The 18,588-nt window shown below is 37.3% G+C and overlaps 1 protein-coding gene across 40 annotated transcripts in view; it reads right to left on the bottom strand.

The window, feature by feature from the left end:
* The window catches only part of MAP2 (microtubule associated protein 2), a 243,421-nt gene that overhangs the window by 70,191 nt on the left and 154,642 nt on the right, over positions 1–18,588 (bottom strand). For all 40 annotated transcript variants that reach the window (XM_036319739.1, XM_036319740.1, XM_036319738.1 and 37 more), the window contains one exon: positions 12,132–12,209. The gene's annotated coding sequence lies outside the window, so the exon portion shown is untranslated. The remainder of the gene's footprint in view (positions 1–12,131; positions 12,210–18,588) is intronic.

Below are 18,588 nucleotides of genomic sequence, written 5' to 3'. Positions count from 1 at the left end.
TGAACCAAGAGGTCCCTGGTTCGATTCCTGGTCAGGGCGCATGTCTGGATTGTGGGCTCTATCCCAGTAGGGGGTGTGCAGGAGGCAGCCGATCGATGTTTCTCTGTCATTGATGTTTCTCTCTATCCCTCTCCCTTCCTCTCTCTCTAAAATCAATAAAAACATATTTAAAAAAACAAACAAACAACAACAACCATAAAACAGGAGTAGTGGAAAATACTCCAGAGAGGCAAGTGTCCAGATGATGAATATCTTACTTGTCAGGCTGTGTAGTATAAATTTTATCATTATTAATGACATATCTCTGGGAAACACTGAGCAGATAAGTAACAAGATGAACCAGAGAAAGAGCTGTAAAAGGTTATGATCAGAAACAGGAAAGGTGTGCAGATGGACAATAATGTTATAACTGATGAGAAAGCATAATAAGAATTTGAATTACAGTAGTAGCAGTGGGATTGGTAATGAGGGAAAGATATGAGATATTTATTTTGAGACACAGGGAAGTCTCTCAATGCGCCACAGATCATACAAAATTCCTATCCTCATAAAAGTTGCATTTTGATGAGGTAATCATACAGGAACCAAGCACTTCATTAAAATACATAAAATGCATTATTTAATATTAAAGAATTAAATTTAATATTTAATATATTTAATATAAAATTTAAAATGAGAAGAAGCTAGCAAGGCATGAGAAAGGCACTATTTTCAATAGGGTGTTCAGGGAAGCATCTTCAAGGAGGTAAGCTCAGAAGCAAGACTCAAATGATGTGGAGGGTGCTAGCTATACAAAGAACTGGGGTTAGAATGTTCCAGGAAGGAAATATGTGCTTTAGGTGTAAAGGTTCTGGGGTGGGAATGAGCTTGATGTGTTTATGTCTGACTTGAAGTAAGATAAAGAAGAGGGCTATGAAAGCTAAGCAGAGCCAGGTCATGTGTTTGGATTTATTTCTGAGTATGATGGGAAGGGGTGAAATAGGGAGATGTTGGTCAAGGGTACAGTTTTAAGACCAGTAAATTTTGGGATCCAATGTACAGATGACTATAGTTAACAATAATTATATACCTGTAAGTTGGTAACAGAGTAAATCTAAATGTTCGCTGCACAACAAAGAAACGGTAATTACGTGACATGATGGAGGTGTTAGCGAATGCTATGGTGGTGGTCACAGCAATATATAAGTGCATCAAATCAACACACTGCACACCTTAAATATATACAGTGTTATATGCCGATTATATGTCAATGAAACTGGGGAAAGTAGGATGAGAAACCCTTTCAGGGTTCTGAGCAAGCGGTAATAACTGTTTGAAAGACCATGCGGTGCTGTGTGAAAAGCAGGGCACAGCAGGGCAAGACCGGAAACAGAGTTCAGGAAGCCGCTCCACTGGCCGGCCCAGAGATGCTGGCAGCGCTGCTCACCGGGGTGCTGAGAGGATTAGAAGTCGGTACATTCTTTTTTTTTTTTTATTTTTTTTATTATTAGTTAAGGTATTACAAATGTGTCCTCATCCCAGTGCCAAAAACAGGAGTCGCAGGATAGGCTTGTCATGATTTAAACCATCGTGAAAAATATAAAGCAGAAGGGTTTCCCATGTATTCTCTATATACAGATATTTTTAAACTGTACACTACTATTACTCAACTCCCCAGTGAGAAAATTATATATAAATTATCCACCAGTATGGTATTTCCCTACAGAGCTTCACTGAAGAATTAATTTCCTGGTCCTCATGTTCCATTCAAATAACACTTTTACAGTGTGTAATTAAATGATCCATTGATATTTGATATGTATTATATGCGTGCGTGCATGCGTAATGTGTTATATTACCTTATGTTGCTATATATGTTTCAATTCCTCTTGATTTTAAAAGTTTGCTTTAGAATTCTTAGGTTCCAAAAATAAGACCCACTCCAGTTGTAAACATATGCCACAAAGGAATACACCAACCAAAACAAAAAGGCTTACACACTGCTTCCCAGTAGCAAGAACTTTCTGGTACCATGGCAATTCGTCTTGGAAAAGGGTCTTTTTGGTTGTTTTGCCCTCTGCTCTTTACTCAGGATTGATTACTACCGGATCTTTCTTAGAGCCCGTTCAAAATGCTTTTAAATGACTCAAGCCTTCGCACCCCCTCACTAAAGTATGTGCTTTAGTAAATTCTAAATTTCTCTTACAGAGACTCAGCTGTCTCAGAATCAAACTGCCTTCTGTAGTAATTACTGTGCACATGGTATGACTGGAGTCCTTGAAATTCATTACAAGAAAGTGCAGGGGGTGGGTGAGGAAAAAAATGAGTAAAAATTAATCGCAGGAATTGGCAGGTTCTAGTAAGTCATTATACTTCTCAGGAAGAAAGATCTGACAGAGACGCTTTAAGGTCTCAGCCTCAGGTTCATTCTCCATTCTGTTCCCACAGGCTGACGCATCTAACTGCCGTTTCGTATACACTTGGAGAAGAGGCCAGTTTTATTGGGGTACATTCATTTTAAAATGCTCTTGGATGCCATGAAAACTTGATTAAATTGCTGCTTACTCTAAAAAAGAAAGGAGTTTTAACCTTCAAGGAAAAAACCGTTGATCATACATTCACTGCAATGCAGTATTTTCACAAAAACCCAAGCATTCTGCAGTCACAGGAAACTGAAACTGTGACATTTATTTAGCAGCAAAGTTGATTTTGTAGATTTAGCTGGTGGAATGGCTTTGACTCAACACTGACACAATATGCTACACATATAAAACAATCAAATGAACTGTTACCCTCCAAAAAAAAAAAAAAATAGCAACGTTACCACCATCTGAACAAACAGCACAGAGAGCAAATGCAAAATATGATGTGAGGCCTACAGATGAATATTCGTAAGTTCACCAAAACATCATGTTTTTTCAAAATCTTTGCTCATTATTTTACCTTTACATGTTATTTTTCTTTAAAAGGGCACATCCTTCAGTTCAAAATGAATTTAGACCATCCTAATTCATGTCTTTTTATGATGAATTTTGGAAATTCATGAAAGTACAAATACTTATTTTTTCCTAATGAAGCTTTCTAAATCTATTAATTAATTGATTGATTCATTTAGCAAGAAGTTATTGAAGAAAAGTAAGCAGTCCTAGACACTATAATTTATTTTGTTATTATCCTTCTGTACATAACGCATATTTCTATAAGAAGGGTTTTAAAAAATATCTTAGTTGAGTCTTATTATAAGAATTAACTTTGGTAAACTGATGTATCAAATATATTCACTATTTTAATGTGACACTGAAATCATAATTTACAGTTCTATCTCTATGGTGTAATTGGTATCTACTCTACCAAGGCTGGAACTATTTGATCCAAATGTCAAATATATTAATTCTATAGACAGGTTTTTGCCTTGGTATAACAGAGACTGCTAGCAGTTTGCCGAAATCTCTTTCACCTTCTTCCTGAGCACATAGCAGGAAGACCACACTGGGTGTGGTCATGTGGCTCAGCTCTAACCAATGAAATGTGAACAGAAGTGGTAAGTTCGCTTCTAGATTTGGCTCTATACAACTCCCATGTGCTTCTCTTTGCTCTTTGCCCTCCTACTAGCTGGATGAAGAAAATGACAAAGTAAAGATACAAATAGAAGAATTTGGGAGCCCTGGTTGATTATGAAGAGTGTAGACAGCCTCTCAACCCACATACTCATCCAGACAGTTCAATGAGCCAGAAATAAAGTTTCAACACATTTCTGGATCTATTTGTTTTAGCAGCTAGCCAATCCTAACTTATACACTTGGTTTGAAGAAAAGTATAATGACATTTTTTTAAAAGGATGAGACGAATAGAATAGGGTTAAATAAAACCAATTTAAGTAACTATCCCCAATGAATAGCTTTTCTTTAGAGGAATAGGGGGCCCTCATTTTTATTAATATTAGGCTCTCTATTTGCTCTTTAACATATTATTTCCTGCCTCCTCCAAAGCTTCTTTTCCTTAAATATCCCTTTGTGGTCTCACAGTGTCGGCTTCTTCCTTCCCTTACTTCCTGGGTAAAAGCATAGTCTTTTTTCCCTATCCAAAACAAACAAACAACCACACATACAAAAGAAATGATGCCGGGGTCCAACCCCAGCAGGTCCAGGGGTCCCCTAAGGTGTGGATGGAGTCGGCGAAGAAGGAATGACACAGAGACAGCGTTCAGTTGATCAGCAGCCTAGCCAGGATCTCTAGCCAGGATCTCCAGCCAAGTTCTGGTCTGGATCTCCAGAGAGGTTCTGGTTCGGATCTCCAGCCAGGTTCTGTGTCCATGTTCTCTTGCTAGGTTCTCCAGCCAGGTTCTGTCCAGGTTCTCCAGCCAGGTTCAGTTACCAGGGTCTAGTCAGGTTCTCTTGCCAATTTCTGTAGTCAGGTTCAGTCCAGGATCTTTTGCCATGTTCTCTCCAGCGAAGTTCTTCTGTCTGTAGGTTCTGTGTAGGTTCTGTCTTCTAAGTTCTGTGTGTAGGTTCTGTCTTCTGTTGTCTTGTTACATCTGTATTTATACCAGTTGACTCCAATCCTATCAATCTCTATTCCAAAGGTTAGGGCGTTTCTTATCTCCATTCCAGGGAGTAAAGATTATGTAGCTTAAGCATGATTGTTCGTAGTTAAAGTGATTAATTACCCGCCTGGCACTTAGTTAAGAGGTTTTATTCCCTCCCTAACTTCAGGGGAAAATCCCTACCTGGGGAAACAACCTTTCTCAGAGAGGAGACCTTGGTTAAAACACATAGTGCCAAGAAGGTGAGCAAACATATTAAGAACAGTATGCCATATATGCCAGATCCCTTGAAACAGCAAGGATGGACCGGCTCCCAGCAAAATGACAAAAATATAATAAAAATAAAACCACCACCATAAAACCTATTTTGTAAATATGCTACATAGGGCTACTGCTCATTTCTTTTTCACCTCCTCAATTCCTCATTTATTTACCACTTACACTTTCAATCATATCTACTCATTACGTATTATTGTTACGAACTATAAACATTTTTAAAAATATTATTATTCTTCTCTCTCTCATAGCCAGTTAGCCTGGAGGTCAAATCACCCCTGGTATTGCCGAAAATCAAGGCTTAACTACAACAAGACTGCGCACAAAGACCACTAGGGGGTGCACTAAGAAAAGATACAAAAATGCGGAGACAAAGAAACAGGACGCAAATGTCAGAAATGGAAGATATAGAGCTCAAAACCACACTTTTAAGGTCTCTCAAGAACTGTCTAGAAGCTGCCGATAAACTTAGTAAGGCCCTCGAAAAGACTGGTGAGACTGCCGATAAATGTAGTGAGATCCTCTAGAAATCTAATGAGACCCTCGATGTTGTGATAAAGAACCAACTAGAAATTAAGCATACACTGAATGAAATAAAGAATATTATGCAGACACCCAACAGCAGACCAGAGGAGCGCAAGAATCCAGTCAAAGATTCGAAACGCGAAGAAGCAAAAAACACCCAACTGGAAAAGCAAAATGAAAAAAGAATCCGAAAATACGAAGATAGTGTAAGGAGCCTCTGGGACAGCTTCAAACGTATCAACATCAGAATTATAGGGGTGCCAGAAGATGAGAGAGAGCAAGATATTGAAAACCTACTTGAAGAAATAATGTCAGAAAACTTCCCCCACCTGGGTAAAGAAATAGACTTACAGGTCCAGGAAGCGCAGAGAACCCCAAACAAAAGGAATCCAAAGAGGATCACACCAAGACACATCATAATTAAAATACCAAGAGCAAAAGACAAAGAGAGAATCCTAAAAGCAGCAAGAGAAAGAAACCCAGTTACCTACAAGGGAATACCCATACAACTGTCAGCTGATTTCTCAACAGAAACTTTGCAGGCCAGGAGGGAGTGGCAAGAAATATTCAAAGTGATGAATACCAAGAACCTACAACCAAGATTACTTTATCCAGCAAAGCTATCATTCAGAACTGAAGGTCAGATAAAGAGCTTCACAGATAAGGAAAAGCTAAAGGAGTTCATCACCACCAAACCAGTATTATATGAAATGCTGAAAGGTATCCTTTAAGAAGAGGAAGAAGAAGAAAAAGGTAAAGATACAAATTATGAACAACAAATATGCATCTATCAACAAGTGAATCTAAGAATCAAGTGAATAAATAATCTGGTGATCATAATAGAATCAGGGACATAGAAAGGGAATGGACTGACTATTCTTGGGGGGGAAAGGGGTGTGGGAGATGCGGGAAGAGACTGGACAAAAATCGTGCACCTATGGATGAGGACAGGGGTTGGGGAGTGAGGGCGGAGAGTGGGGTGGGAACTGGGAGGAGGGGAGTTATGGGGGGAAAAAGAGGAACAAATGTAATAATCTGAACAATAAAGATTTAAAAAAATATATTATTATTCTTTCAAATCTAATAACATGGTTCTGGAGGGACAAATATAGAAAAGACAGAACTTTTGCCTTTGAAGACTTCACAGAGCTGAGGACAAAAGCAGAGGTGAAAATAATTTTACACCGAGATGATTTTTTGGTCATCTAGGGATGTTTAAAAGACTATGAAAGCCCCTTCCCCCTCACCCCAAAGGAACAATTAATACCATTTGAGGGCTGGAGAAGAGACCTTCATAGAAGAAATGACATTTGAATTGCTGTGATCAGAACGAAGGAAAGGCAGTTGAATAACTGGGAGGGATTTGAGGTTGTCCAGAAATGGTTGTTTGGAGCCCTGTTTTGAAAGGCCTTTAATGAGTTCGGACCTTTGTACTACAGGCAAATTTTAAGTAGCAAAAATAAATGATCTGATGTATATGAAAGACCATATGATGCCAGCATGCAGGAGTCGGGTTATAAGAATCAGGATAAAGCATACTCGCCCAAGGCTACTGAAGGGTACAGGTAAATGTACGGGAGGCTGGGCTGAAGGAGTAAGAGTGCCCTGCCTTTGTAGGATGAGGTAACTCAGTAACCACATAACAATTTTTCTCCTTCTACTTAAGCAAAAACCAGACTTCTATTGGCTTCAAAGCCTTTCCTAATTGACTGAGATAAGGCTGCCACAACTGGTGTACAGAATTTTCTGAAGGCAAACATCCAGCGAGATTTAACTTACAAGACCTCCCACAGTAAGTGATTTATACTCATGGCCAGTAAAAGAACTAAACGCATAATATCCATCCCTAGAACACCATTCTCTTATTCTAGGTCAGGGGTCCTCAAACTATGGCCTGCGGGCCACATGCAAATACAAATATTGTATTTGTTCCTGTTTTGTTTTTTTACTTCACAATAAGATATGTGCACTGTGCATAGGAATTTGTTCATAGTTTTTTTTTAAACTATAGTCTGGCCCTCCAACGGTTTGAGGGACAGTGAACTGGCCCCCTGTTTAAAAAGTTTGAGGACCCCTATTAGGTATTAGAACAAGGCAGCACTCATCAGCACCAATTTTTTGTCTTTTCCTATCTCCGTTTGGCCCAACTGTTAAAGGCAAGACTTACTAACAGCACCCTCCTAACAAGAACTACAGCCTTTGCAGCAGGTGGTGCCCACCTCTGCCTGCAGAATTGCAGCCCAAACAATCTGCTCGGATCTGCGGAAAAGTCAGTAGAATGTGCTTCTGAGTCAGCCTGTTAAGTAGGAGGACTGTTATTGTTATTTTAACTCCTGCTGGAGTATGTGGGCAATTCTCCCTCTTTCTGTCTCTAGTTAACCATGAGACACCCCTCTTCAGAACCTCACCCCTGGAACAGGTTCTTGCTCACCAAGAGCCAGAACAGTCTGAGGTCTGGATATGCCTGCGGACTGACAGGACAGATTAGGGTAGGCTTTCATAAAGGGGCCATCTGACATTCTAATTTACCAATAGAATCTATTTTTAGAATTTTTTTAAATATATTTTATTGATTTTTACAGAGAGGAAGGGAGAGAGATAGAGAGTTAGAAACATTGATGAGAGAGAATCATCGATCAGCTGCCTCCTGCACATCTCCTACTGGGGATATGCCCACAACCCAGTTTCATGCCCTTGACCGGAATCGAACCTGGGACCTCTCAGTCCGCAGGCCGACGCTCTATCCACTGAGCCAAACCGGTTTCAGCTCTATTTTTAGAATATTAAATGTGCCTTTAAAATTTTTCACATAGAGTGCTATGGACCAGAACTGAATGCTGATGAGACAGTAATCAGCACAAATCAAGGTATTTTATTTTCGGAGAGCATGGTGACAATACATTTTCTTTCTCTTTTCCTTAGTCATTGGGGTACTGTGGTCCTACTGTTTGTCTTTCTCTTGCCAAATGTTCTCAACAATGTAAACACTCATCCAGTGCTGCTCCTAAGGAATATTGAAAAAATAAAACAAAAAATCATCCTATTTTATAGAAAATTGTCTAAAGGCTAGACTTCGCCATCTATAAATGATGAAAAATATAAATCTATTCTGCAAATAAAGCAAAATCTAAGCAATGTCAGGGTGTACCAAATCTTGTTGTATAGATAAAAGACCTGCATGGAATAATAAAATAAATATTTTTGATCTTTTAAAATGGTTTTCTCATTCTAATTTGTCCCTAATTTATCTCTGTGTTTTTGGTACTATTAAGATTCAAGATTACATATTAGTAGAATAAAGTTTTGTCATAATGCTGTAAAATGACATGTCAAAAACATCCATGAAAGCTTGTTAGCATTTCAGAATTGCTGCACTCCATGAAGACAAACTGAAGGAACCTTCAAAAGGGCAACAACCATCACTGATGTGCATTAAGGATACTGTGTGCTGAGCATCATTCCAGATTAACCCTTGCATACTCATTCAGTCCTTCAACAAGTGAGGGTCCATCAAGATAAAGACACTACCCTAGACACAGCTCAGAATGTCACACAGTCTCTCCTCTCAGTGGGAGGAGTGTTGAGATGATATCAGGGAGGTAGAAGATGGGTTATATAGTATCTTGCTGGATCACAGTATGAGTGTGGGAATGATTCTGACTGTTATGGGCAGAACAAGAGTCCCATCAATGGTTGGGGTGGGGTGGGTAAGAGATCAACCGAAGGACTTGTATGCATGCATATAAGCATAACCAATGGACACAAGACACTGGGGGGTATGGGAGGCTAGGGGAAGGTCAAGGGGAGGAAAAAAAAGGAGACATATATAATACTCTTTGTAATACTTTAAGCAATAAAACAATCTAAAAAAAAGAGTTCTATCAATGGATTAAGATCTATTAAAGGCCACACTAAGTAAACAACAGATGAGAGGTCAGAAAGACTAAGCACAGGAGGCTACTGCAGGAGTCAAGGTGAGAGAGTGGATTCCAATGATATAGGCAGAGATCATGAGAAACAGCAAATTCTGAACAGGCATGATCTTGGTGCTATGAAGCTTAAGCAAGTTAAATATTATGTCTCTAATAGACGGTGGAATGAAACCAATTGTCAGGGCTGTTTACTACTCTATAATGTTTACAGGGGGCTTTTGTGCCCAAAAGTTGATGATATATCAATTTTTTACATTTAGAGTTAAATGTATTAGGTTTGAAATTTTTAATTCTAAATTTTACAGAATAATTAGTAATATTAGCAAATAACTGCAAAGACTTTTATAAAGCATTTTCATTCCTGTTATCCCATTCGATTTAATCTAATTGGCACGGTTCAATGATTGCAAAGCTAAACGATGTCAAGATAACAAAGCAAAATAGAGGTATCTAATGAAATAGTCACATTTATGGTATCACTGAATGAATCACTGCTCTTCTCAATGGCCTGTTTTCTCACTGTAGGTAAATATTGTGTTTTCTTTGTTTTTCTAACATCAGCCTTCTCAACTTACTTAAAAGAATCCAAATAAATTTTGGTGGAATGAATTAAACTGATAGTTTTGTGTCAAATAGGTTAGGTGCTCCCAATTCTTTTCTGGTCAGCATTGTAATGTTGGAGTCTGAGAGCAATGAGTTTGACTTCAGGCTCTGCAATTAGCATCTGATCTTGAGTAACTTACCAGACATATTTGGGCCTCGATTTCCTCATCTGCAAAATTGCCATGCACTTCTGACCTGTGAGGCTTACATAATACTTTGAACTTACTCATATTTGCCCAGCAAACGTTAGTTTATCTCTTCTTTCTCCCCTACAAATATATGAAAGATTCTATATCTATAAATATTACTACTGTTTATTGACATTTATTTTACCTTAAGTAAATTGTGAATTAAGTGTGTTTGAGAAAATTAGGAAAAATCATTTTTTTAAAAAAGGTTCTTTCTCCCATGATTTTTGAAAAGAATATAAGCTATTAACATGGGGCAAAGAAGACTTTTTCTATTAAGTATCTTTTAATTTCAAAGGTAGCATTTTGTTTTTAGGAATAGTCAATATTTCACCTATGGGGAAATAAATCATATTTCAGTTATCGTGTTATGACAAAATCAGTGGATCATGAGTCCCATTAATTAGCAAGATCATTATAGCCAATAAAAAAAGGAGGGCTTTTCTAATGAGAAAAAAAAAAAGAAACATAAACCCAACTGTGATGGCATCATGTATTAAGAACTTTGGATTCCTGAACATGCTTTGATAGCCATGCTTAAACCATCTTCAAAATGCTGAACGTCATTTAAAAGTAATATTAAATTAGTACTATGCACCAGATGATTGAAACATTAAAATGAACCAACTTGCTGACAGAATGAATCAACCAGATCTTCCTGTATCAAAATGGATGGAGCTCTCAATATAATGTTAGGTGAAGGCAAGCTGCAAAAGAATATCTAGAGTATGATGCCATTTATGTAAACTCTTAAGATGTAAACAATCATATGGCATATTGTTTCATGCACATGTTATTCAAGTATTGAACACACAAAGAGAAGGTTATATCATCTTCAAGACTGTGCACCTTTTAGGAAGAAAGGAAAGGGAGCAGGGAGAGTTTTTGCTCTTTCGGTGATGGTTTATTTCTTTAGAAAAGATTTTAACATCATATGTGGTGATCACTCCATAAGGTATATAAATGTCTAATCACTGTGTTGCATACCTGAAACTAATATAATAGTGTATATCGACTGTAATGAAATTATAAACTTAAAAAAGATTTGAACAAAGCTGACTGTTAGCATTGGCTTAATCCATGGGACTTATACTTAGGTTATTTATTATCAATTTTCTATATTTCTCTTTGAAAACTTTGTATTTTTTCTTGATTAAAAATAAAATAATAAAGAAACAAAAGCAGTACAGCATATATTGCTGTGGCCAATTTAAAATGGGATATTCAGTACCTCTAATAAAAAGAAATTAGATTAAAATGCATTATTCATTTCCTAGAATAAAAAAATCATTCATTTGTATTCTTTCTGTAATATGATTCTCCTTTTATTATAGGAATTTTGAGTTTAAAGAGAGATGTAAAATAAAGAAAAATATTATTTCTGCTTGTAAACTGAGCTAAGTGTATACATTTCTTTATTTACTCATGCAACAATTATAAAGTAACAAATACAAACCTGAAATAAATGTTTGCCTACTGTGGCTTTTTCAGTAAATTCATTATTTACTTTTTTCTTTTATAAATTCAAATAGAACCAACTTAAAACATAGGTGGACCTCATTGCTAGACTTTTCTGTCACAACATGAAACTACTCCTACAATAGCAGCTGGAGTTGGTGTTCTTTACAGTGTCGGCTGCTCCCAGTATACTAGTATACCACCTTGGGTGAATTATAGGTGCCTGCCTCCTCTCTCTCTTGTCTTGTGCCTCTAATTTATAAAATGGGGATGATCCCTGTTATTTACTCACAGGGTTGTTTGTTGTAAGGAATAAATGATTTAAGTTATGCAAAGTAATCACATAGGACCAAGTCTGGCACATAGTCAATGTTGATAAAATACTACTGATATTGGTAGTCATAGCAGAAGTGAAGCTTAGTTTAATCATCATTTCAGAAAAAGATCTTTTCATCTGTTTACTATTAAATCATTCAAAACAGTAAGTGTTGTTTTAATGATCCTAATTGTATTAGCTGTAGAATTCATGTTATTTCTCCCTTATCAAAATGAATTCATATTCATTTAAAAAAGATATTTAAAAATATATTGTTAACAGTTATTTTTCAAAATTGTGATGAGGCTTACCTATTCAAGGAAGTAGTAAAATGGTAAAGATTGTTACGTTGTGTTCTCAAAGGGTTAATAATAGGTTCTGGCTTCTTTCTGTAAAAAAAAAAAAGAATTTAGAAAATCAATAATTTACTCTCTGATCCATGTACACTTAATTACATCATGCAAACAGACACCAAATTCAACTTGTGTCTTTCTCTTTTTATATTGGGTAACTAAGAGACCAAGAGATAAATTCCAGGGTGGCTCTTTATAGTCATAACATTGAATATTTACAATCTACTAGGTACTCTTTCAGTGGTATGGAATAGAGCAGTGAAAATGCTAATTCTTGCAAACTTCTTTTTCTTGCTTTTCAGCTTCACTCCAGTGAAGCTATATATATATTATATCCAAGACAAAATAAAGTTTAAATTGTTTTCAGCTAATAAATTATAGGCCTTTGTATTCTCTCCCAAGAGAATGTATTTATCCTGGTAGATTGTTAATTATATCCAGTTAGCTTTAAAGGACTGGGCCTCCTGCCCAGTTTGTATTGACTCTCCCTAGCATAGGATGGAGAGGATTTTTTTATTTCTTAACAATGAATTAAATTTTCTCTAAAGGTACTAAACTTATTTTGACATACAGAATCCTAAAAGTCATTGTAGATTATTACTTCTGCTTAGAAATTCCACTAGAACCATACAGAATACTTCCTACTAATGTGGTGCCTAGAAAAAAACAATTACTAGAAGGCACTGGACTTGTTTTGTCCCTCATAAGCCATTCAGGTCTAATCATCTTTATCTACAGAGAAGACTACAAAGGGCGAACCATACATAAATAATTGTCCTTAAATGCAAGGGGCAGAGTTGAGGCCCAGTTTGAAGTCCTGCTGTCTTACAATGGGTGTCTAAATCTAAGTATCTCCACGTGTTTTCATCAGGGCCTGTATGATTTCACCCCTGATAGGGTGGACCCCATCATATCCTCAGGAAAGATGTTGCTGTACAAGAATGAACCCTAAGACTCAAAATGAGATTGATAGCTATTAATTCTTCTTCTAGTGGGAAATGTAAACTTGAAAAGACAAGAAGCAGGTGGCTCTGTTCATCTCCATGACCTTTCCGAGAACAATGTGTATATGGATATGAGCAGGCAAGGGTTCGATGAAAAAATAACAAACACTGACTGGCTCAGGTCCTCTATTAAGTGCTTTTACATGCAATTATCTCATTTGATCTGTAAGCCATCACATACGATGTACAGTGGAGAACAAGTCTGTTAATGCATATTGAAGGTAGAAAGGCTTAACATTTTTTTAAAATAAAAAATATTCTATAGGCACGAAGAAACAGTGGACTTCTCAATTTCTTCAAATAATTTGATAGCTAGTTTAGAAAAAATAATTGACCACCCAGACCTCTGAACAAAGTTGGTTTTTTTTTCCCTGTTTGTTTTTTCTATTTTTGTTTTTTCCATTTACTCCGGTTCAGTGGTCCTCAAATTTGGAATATATTTTAAAATGACATCATCCTTTATAATAAAGGGGTGATATGCAAATTGACCATCATGCCCTCACACAAGATGGCCACATCCACGTGGTCACAAGATGGCTGCCACAAGATGGCCTGCAGGGGAGGGCAGTTGGGGGCAACCAGGCTGGCAGGGAGGGAGAGCAGGTGGGGGCGACCAGGCCAGCAGGGGAGGGCAGTTGTGGACAACCGATGCGGCAGGGGTGGGCAGTTGGGGGTGATCAGGCTGGCAGGGGAGCAGTTAGGTGTCGAACAGGCTGGCAGGAGAGTGGTTAAGGGGTGATCAGGCTGGCAGGCAGAAAACGTTAGGGGCAATCAGGCAGGCAGGCAGGTGAGTGGTTGGGAGCCAGCAGTCCCAGATTGTGAGAAGGATGTCCCAGATTGGAGAGGGTGCAGGCTGGGCTGAGGGACACCCCCCCCCCCCGAGTGCATGAAATTTGTGCACTGGGCCTCTAGTATATTTATAAATGTACATATGACATATATTTATGTAACACATAGGGTGATTTTAAAAAACAATAAAATGGTAGACCTTGTTCTAATAAAAAGGTACTTTGGGTACTTAATCAATGAATGCTGAATAAAATGTCATGCTTTGTATCCTCTTTAAATTCCTTATTTTCCTTAAATTCCTTAATATGCATATTTTTTGTACTTCATCTTCATGATTTTCAAGTCCACATTCACCCACATATTTAAAGTGTGCAAGTACAGATTACATATGTGTGCGTGTCTCATTTACCCTAGTAAAATTAAGAAAAAATAAAATAAAATCTATAGAACAGGGGTCAGCAAACATGGGCCATAGATTAGATCCATCTTCCTGCTGCCTGTTTCTTTAAATACAGTTCATTGGCACACCAACCACGTCCCCTTGTTTCCGTGTTGCCTGTGGCTGCCTTCCTGCTGCACTGTCAGAGTGAGTGGTTGTGACAGAGACTCTATGGCCCTTTATATATTTATGTACACCCCAAATATTGACTATCTGACCCTTTACAGAAAACATTCAGCGACACCTATTATCAAAGAACATGTTCATCATTTGAGTAATATTAAAACAATATTTTAAAATAATAATCCTGTCTTTCACAGTCTTTCTAATATTAACTCAATAGTTATATATAAATGAAAGTAAAACTTCAGCCTTAAACACTTAAAAGCGAATTGCATTCCAACAGAATTTAGAAATTATTGGGCAAAGAATGAGAAGATTGTTAAAAAATAAATGGTACCCAGTTAGCCATAACAATAATGGCCCATTTATCCATCATCCTGATCTTTGTGTGTCTTTGGCTGTTATAAAATGAAAATGACTATCTATTTTTCTAGACTTTATTTTATGATAAAGAGATAAATGCCATCTGGGATTTATTTTTAAAAAGCACTTATGGCCTATTTCATCAGGCACATAAAACTGAATCGTCATCTTAAATTAATACAGTGCAGTTAGAAGTAATACTTTTATCCCATATAAAATAGATTAACTTTCTTTAACACAGTTTTCATTGAGAGCATTCTTTGGCACGGCTTTAGTATTTGTTACATTATATAGAGTGATTATACCATCCCCGAAACAATATTAGCAAACATTTACACAGCATTTATTATGTGCCAGAAACTATTTGCAGCACTTCATCTATGTATTAGCTCATTTATTCCTCACTATCACCCTCTACAGGCAACTATTGTTATTCCTGGTTAATAGATGAGAAAACTGAGGCCAAGACTTTAAGTGCCGTTCCCAGCATGACACCGCTAGAAAGTGGCTCACCTTTCAGCAATATACCAATTCTTTATAACCCTAAGGGTTGATTTTAGGTCTTTAACTTTTCAAACATAAAGGCTTTGTGACTCCTCTGAGAAGTGGTATTTCAAGAATGGCAACTTTCAATTTTCTAGAAATACTAAGCGCATTTATTACTCAGCATATCCAGCTTCTCAAACACATCGAAGTTGACTCAGCTGTAGTTCTGCCTCTGTTCTCTACTCCCTGTTTCTATCAGGTTTGCTTGGTCACCTTCCACAACCTCTTAGAGCTGGGTCCAAACATTGTTGACAATCATGACTGACAACACCTGATAAAGTCCAGTGGTTAACAACTATATTTAAGGGCTAGCCTACACATGATAGAGAATAGGATGTGCAGCGGCATCACAAATTCCTGGAATAAATCAGTCAATAAGGAACCCAAGATAAACACTTGTTTATCTATACATGATCAGTTTTATTAGCGGATTACTCAGATAAATAAGGTGTGTATATGATGAAATTAGGTTGCATAAAATACATGTTTGGATGTTGGCATGTTTAATTGCAAGATATATGATGCCTATGGCATTAAAGTTAGAATGATACATTTATTTTAGAATCTTGTGAAGAAAATATTGCTAACGCATGGTTTTTGTTTAATTCATTAAGCAACAAAGTCAAGGCAAAATCTTCCCTAGATTGATAGGGACAGGATATACTTTTCATTAACCTTTGAAACATTTGGACATTTTTCATGTTTTGATAAACTTTGTCTGATAAGCTAAACAGATGCTTGAAGTTGCTGGGATTCTGAAGAGCTGCACTTAACCTCATTGGCTAGCATTAGTCTACTTGATGAGCTCTCATATAAACAATAATAATGTTGTTCCCTACGTCCTCTATCAGTCTGCTCTGCAAGGCTTCGAACAGTTCGTGTAATTCAGTGCACTTGTCCAGAACAACAAGACTTCAACGACTGAGAACTGAATTGCTGATACTCAGGAAAATATCCGCCACCCAAGCAATTTTAACTAGAGCGGTGGCCAACACAAAATCATCTGGCCGAACATGCTGCTAAACCATTTCTATCCCGCAATAGGTTTAGAAGCAGCTCGTGATCACTACTTATTTATTAGGAGCTGAAAGTCACCATGAGCCAAAACCACTGACAGCGGAACAGAGGTATTTCTTTCTTGGGGTTTCTTTTCAGGAGAACATTATGTTTCTTGCCAAGGAAACATGCTTCAAAATATACATTTGAAAGAGTTAAGGACACTTAACAAAAGCCCTTTTCAAAACATATGATCTCAAGTTGTTCAGAGAATCTAGGTAAGGTTGAGTTTTCCCATGTCATCCCCAAACCTGCTACTTCAGGCTATTGCCAAGGACTAGCAGACTGCGTTAAGCCGATTTAGCACAAATATGTAACCCTGTCTTGTTCAAAGCATCTCCATATAATTCAAGGCAGTAAAGAAGGATACAAACAGTGAAAGATAAAGGATTGAATTAGTCAGAAAAGTCAGGTTTAAGTCTCAGAGTCTTTATATAAAAATGGTTTATATCCTGTTTATACAAATCCTGATATGAGCAGGGTAATTCTCAAGCCCACCTTTCTTTCTCCCATGCAGTGACCCAGCAATTGGGATATATTCGTTTTGTGGCTCAACTCAGGGCCTCAGGATTACTGCAGCAGGAGGGAGACATCCAAGGGCTGTGCACTGGCTCTCAAATGCTTTTACACGGAAGTGACACACACATCACCTTCTCTCACAGCCCACTGGGCTCAACTACCCACATGACTCTGCCTAAATGCAAGGGATTGAGAGAGAGGTAGGGTAAATAGAGATTTGTTGAACAATAAAAATCTCGATTGCAAGAGTCAAACAGGCATGATATGTCTGGTAGTACATTAGGGTCATGCTTAAATTCTTTTAGAAAAGAGTTGAAAAGAAATAATACTCGGTGATATCAGCTAAAATCTTAGTTTGCTAAATTGTTAATATATACTGACTCTGAAAACATATAAATAGAGCCCAGCTGGTGTGGCTCAACTTTTGATTGTTGACCCATGAACCAGGAGGTCATGGTTTGATTCTAGGTCCGGGCACATGCCTGGGTTGTGGGCTGGATGCCCAGAAGGGGGGTTGGGGGGGCAGGAGGCAGCTGATCAATCAATGATTTTCTCATCATTGATGTTTCTATCTCTCTCCCTTCCTTTCTCTGAAATCAGTAAAAACATATTTTAAAAAAATATATAGAGAAATATAAATAAATGTATATTTTATTGTATAAATGAATTGGCACTGCAAACAGAGAATCTTGGGCAGCAAAAAAAAAACATATATATATATAAAATAACACTTCTTTGCTTGATGGAAGGCCATCTGCTCATTTGCTTCTAATTTTCATACAAATACTGACCACTTTTAAAATAGGAGGATAAGTTAATGCAGATTCATGTAGTATAAGGAGAAGAAATTGAGGAGGGGCACAATAAGGATGTCAAAAAACTTATCTGAATGAAAAAAAATCAAATTTCTAGGCCAAAATCAAGGACTTCTATACCATGACTGCCCCCTACTTTTTCAATTTTATCCCCAACTTTCTATACCATCACATGTTCTTTGGCGAGTTCTTTTGTAGACCTATGAATTTCCTTTTTCATTTCATCCTCATATTTTTCTTTTCTTCTTCTGCAAGGTCCCCTTCTTTCTATTTTTTTTCTTCGCTTCCTCTCTCCTATCTCCTCCTCCAACCCTCCCTCCATTCCCTTCTAGGTTTGTCAGCTTTTAGTTGAATTGAAGCTCTTTTCCCAATGAAGTCCTGCCAACTACCTCTAGAAATGTCTCTCTGTCCACTGGCATATGATTTTTGTTTCAAGCACTTATTTGGCGTTCATATGAACTACCTTGTATTGCTAATTAAGGCTCATTGAAATGGAAAATAATTCACATCCCTAACCTTTTTATACTAATTTATTCCAACCCTAGAAGCCATTGGTTTCTATCAAATATGTGAATTCTTTGTTTCACAGTATTTTGGATTAAAAAATAAATACAAATGAAAGGCAAAAGATGTTAAGCCATATAAGAGTTGGCAGTGCATTTCAAATAAGGCTGGCCATGTTATCAAATTTTCTCAAGAAGTGTTAGCAATTTTTACTCCTATTACTAATTCCCTAGTGGTTGGCAAACTGTGGCTCGCGA

The sequence above is a fragment of the Myotis myotis genome, unplaced genomic scaffold (assembly GCF_014108235.1).
Source record: "Myotis myotis isolate mMyoMyo1 unplaced genomic scaffold, mMyoMyo1.p scaffold_m19_p_8, whole genome shotgun sequence".
In the NCBI taxonomy this organism is placed as follows: Eukaryota; Metazoa; Chordata; class Mammalia; order Chiroptera; family Vespertilionidae; genus Myotis; species Myotis myotis.
Note: the sequence above shows the minus strand (reverse complement) of the source record. Positions and strands in the feature narration are given on the sequence as shown.